General features: G+C 48.0%; 1 long non-coding RNA gene across 1 annotated transcript; it reads left to right on the top strand.

Annotated features, from left to right (window-relative positions):
- The first annotated feature begins 224 nt into the window (after positions 1 to 224).
- On the top strand, positions 225 to 3,180 carry LOC122703028. Its single transcript, XR_006343398.1, has 3 exons — positions 225 to 341; positions 983 to 1,127; positions 1,478 to 3,180. It is a non-coding gene; the product is annotated as an uncharacterized LOC122703028 (long non-coding RNA).
- The last annotated feature ends 1,309 nt before the right edge of the window (positions 3,181 to 4,489 follow it).

The raw sequence follows: 4,489 nt of genomic DNA, 5'->3' as shown, positions 1-4,489 counted from the left end.
AGTGCCCTGGGTGGGGTCCTACTCTGAAGTTCAGTATGTCAGGCGTTTGATGGGCCAGCCTCTCTATTGTTCAGCTGCCGATGCTGGCCTGTGGGGAGAGAGAGGCTATGGTGATGGCTCCACCTCCTACATGTGACTCAGCAGTATCGCCTTGCTTCCATGGCTGCACAGCTTTCCTCCACAAGCTGGGCAGGCATTTCCCACCACAATCTCCTCCCTCACACCCCCTCGATCCATCTCTCTGCAGTCAACAGCAACTCTCATCCTGGGATTGCTCCACAATCCCTAAATTCCAGCTCCTAGCCGCTGCGCCTTCTAGAGGACCGTCGTCCCTGTCCAGGGTATGTATGGCTGCAGCAAGGACTGTCTGATTCTCATTCTATTTAGGCTGCTACAGATCAGCTGTTTCACTCCCAGCCTCAAATGCTTCTCCTCTGACTCAGACAATTGCCCTGATGTGGGAATCAGACCCCTGCTTCAATTCCCCCACCTGCTCAGGGCAGGTCCAATCCTACTAACACTCCTGTTTTTCCCCCTAGTTCCTTCATCCTACCTAGTTTTGCATGGTTCTATATATTCTTTTCCACTGGTCAGGTATTCCTGTCCATTCTCAGCTGGTGTTCTGAATGCACTTCTGGGTCTGAAGGTGCATTCCTGATGTATCCGTGGAGAGAGATGTACTCCACATCCACCTACTCCTCTGCCATCTTGTTCTCTGCATTATTTCCTATTAATCAAGCTGTTTTCTTTATGCCATTGGGTGAAGAATGTAAGCAAGGTGGGAGTTCTGGGCCATCCAGAGGGTAGAGATTTTCCCCAGATCCTGAGTGTGAGTGCAGGCCCAGTTGCATGCAATTCTGCCTACTTTGCTCAAACTGAATTAGCCCTTCCTCCACCAAAGCTTGGCCATGCATGCAAAGTCTAAATCTAAGATTATGGAACTTCCTGCTGTGGCTGTGGGTTATAACCTTTGTGTCAACAGGAACCATCATGATGGTGAGGGAAGCTTCCGTGATGCCTGTTGGTGATCACTGAGTAGAGTCAGGATGGGGAAGCAGGACAGCCAAAGCCCTGAGGGATGAAGGCAAGGCCAACGGGGCAAGACTGAACCAAGGAAGCTCTATCAGGTGCAAGCTAACTGGCAGGCCTATCTGAAGCCTTCTTTTGGGGCCCTGGGTAACATGAGGGCTAAGATTACCCTGTTCTGGGGGGGTAAAAAGCTCAGGACTCAGAGAAGCACCTCTGAAATGTTTGGTCATTTTAGGCAATGTTTTACCAGAATTGGATTTCATACCAGAGGTGCCTACCTATAACCCTCTACACTTGACAAAGCATGGAAATCTCCATGTTGGTGAATGATAGTGGGGCCCCAGAGAATCAGGGGGATGCTCTCAGATAGCAGGATGTATGGGTTAAGGATATGTGAGACTCTACAGCTAGGGCCTCATTTCTTGCCCTCTCCCCCTGTTTCTTTCAGAAAGGAGCAGACCACAGACCACCAGATAAGTAAGTGCCCCAGAGTCACCTGAGAAGCCTTGCTCTCCCCAGACTAGTGGCATGACCACCAACCTGACCTGCTGTATGAGCAGCTGTTTTCTCACTTCTAACCTCCTCCCACCTGTGAGAGTTATCTTGTTGTACGTCTCAGCTCCCTCTTATCACAGAACAAAACCCAGGTTCTTCAGCCTGGAATTCTCCAGCAATCTTTACTTTTTCCTTTGCATAAGGGATGTGCATTCACATCTGTTTAACCACTAGCTTGGCTGAGCCTGAGTACCGCATAAAGTGGAGCCCAAGGCATGTGTTGATATCCTACCACTTTATTAGGGGGTATGGTTCTTGGGAAGCAAGAAAAAGTGGAAAGAGTGGGGAGGTAGGAAGCCAGGATAGCCAACATGTGTTTGCTTCTGAACTGGCCCCACTTAGACTGAATAGATTGATTGCTGACACTGTAGGTCCATCTTCCAGAGTCTGTATGAACCTCTGAGTCTCAGGATAGCCCATTCATGGGGGAAGAAGAGGGGAAATGTGTCCACTGTCTCCTGTCTCCATTGGTTTAGGGTCTTACAAGATTGTGTCCACTGCAAGCTGGCCCAGCTGCTGCTGGGCTGGTCACCTTGGAAGCAGCTAGAGCATGACCAATGGCCAAGGGCCCCAGAAGTGGAGAGGATCAGAGGGTCAAGGTGGTCCAAAGAAATGCCTCGTGTACATTTTGGCCCTGCATTCACCACAGGCAGAGGGTTTTCAGAAGGCATGTGAGGGGGCATAGTTTCTCAAATAGGACAATTTGTATCAAGTACTTTAGCCTGAAAGGTTAGAAATGCCCAATAAAAGTTAACTCTTACTGCTAATATCATCCCCAATGTCAACCTTGCTCCAACTCTCTGCCCTGGAAAAGGTGCTTCTTGCCCATCCCCAGGACTGTTCTTAACACCTGATGGGTGGTAAGGCATTGCCTGCCTGCATGTCATCTCTGTAATGCAGGCAGTGGACCTGGTCAAGGGAAGGGAAAGAGGGCCTGAGGGCAGCCAGGGTGGGGCTCAGCTGCCTCTCCCCAGATGGCTGCCCCAGCCCTGCGCTGCTTCTGCTTCTCTCCACTTGGTCAGCAGAGGTGAACCAACACAGCAGTCCTTTAGCCTGGCAGCCCGGGACCAGGCCTCACATACATACACGAGGAGTTCTGAGGGTGCGGAGGCCCTTCCTCAGGCTGAGGGCCTTGGAATAGAGGGAGCAGCTGCTGGAAAATACCAGAAACCCCCCATTCTAGGGCCACTGGAGCCTGGCCATGAAGCATCTTTTCCTCATTTCTCATCCTTGGTCCAGGATGGACCCTCCTGCTCTCCACCTACAGCCCTAATCAGTCTCCTGGCTTTGAACAATTTCAGTGTTCCAAGTCAGAGCCTAAAGCAGAGTCATGCTCCCTCAGGAATACAGCTCACCAATAATGGGAAGAGGGTGGGGAAACAGGGCTGAGACTCTGTCTCCCCTTCCCACTCCCAGAAGCAGAGAGTACTATGGCCTTCCCCATTCCAGACTTATGGCCTTCCCCATTCCAGACTTTTCAGCAGCCTGCATCAGAGAACTGCTCCAGACCTGGAGAAGCCCAAGAGAAGAATCCCAAAAGCTCTGGCCAGAGCAATGCAACACAAGAACTTTATATATGACCAGCACCTATGTTGTAGAGCAATTCATATATGTGTTTACTACCTTAAAGTTACAATTAAGTAAAGTGATACCATTACATCATTGATTTGTTTATTCATCCAGCAAATGAATTATCAACACCAGAAGACAGAGACATGATCATGAGGTCTAGCTACAACAGGAAGAAGGTCCATAAGCAAAAACACTGTAAGAATAAAAAGACTATCGGTTTACAGAGGAGGAGGAAATGAATTCCTGCCAGAGGGAATCAGGAAGGAATTGTGGAGAAGGACTTTTCTAATGGGATCTTGAAGGATAAGTAGGCGTTTTCCAGGGAAAAAAACTGAGGTGGCTGTGAACACAGTTGGTACATTTCATGCAGATGGAAAATACATACCAAACTAGGGGGCCTGAAGGAACATGTATTTCTTTATTACCATTTTGTAAAATTTTATTAAAAACCTACTAGGTTCCAGGTAATTGGGTTAAATGCCAACAGAGCAGAAAATAACAAGGCAGACAAGATCTTTTTCTCTTTCTAGTGGAAAAAACAGAAATTAAACAAACAAAAACCACATAGATAACAATCTTCACAATTGTGCCAAGTCTGTGAAGGGGAAGAGAAAGGAGCTGTGGGAGCATAAATGGGGTAAAAGAGGAGAGGGGCCCATGTGATCTGGGAATTAAGAAAGGCCTTGCTGGGAAAGAGACAGTTAAGCTGATTCCTGTCAGATGAGCAGGGATTAGCCAGGTAAGGCCTTCCAGGAGGATGGAACGGCCTGAAGTAGAAAGAGCATATGGTGCAGACTATCTGAAAATATTCAGAGTGGATAGAGCATGCAGGCTATAGGAGGCAGGTAGAATGAGATGAGGCAGGACCAGAAGGCTTGGATCATTATCCTAAGAGCAAGGGGAGTGGCATGATGAGATCTGAGGATGGAAAAGACCCCTCTCTGGCTGCTGTGTGGAAGACGGAGTGGAGCCACTATGGATGTGGGGAGACCAGTTAGACCAGTGACTCGACCCTAGCTGTGAGTTAGGTTTAACTGGGAAGTTTTTAGTAAGGATTAGAGCCCACACCCAGAATTTTTGTTTTTAAACTTCTGGGATGAGGCTTGGGGATTAGTGATTTTTTTTTAAGTTCTGCAGGTTACTTTAATGTATGTCTAGGGTTGAGAATCATCAAGTTTTTGCTTTTTAAAAGCCTTTTGTCTTTAAAAGCACGAAAGAAGGGAAAAGAAAGGACATCATTCTGCTTTAGGTGACAGAAGATGGTGGTTGGCCTGATGGTGATGGAGATGGAGAGCAAACAATGGATCCTTTTAGGAGGCAGAATAGATAGTAG

The sequence above is a fragment of the Cervus elaphus genome, chromosome 11, assembly GCF_910594005.1.
Source record: "Cervus elaphus chromosome 11, mCerEla1.1, whole genome shotgun sequence".
Classification (NCBI taxonomy): Eukaryota; Metazoa; Chordata; class Mammalia; order Artiodactyla; family Cervidae; genus Cervus; species Cervus elaphus.
The sequence above is the reverse complement of the archived record's forward strand: the minus strand, read 5'-3'. Positions and strand labels throughout refer to the sequence as shown.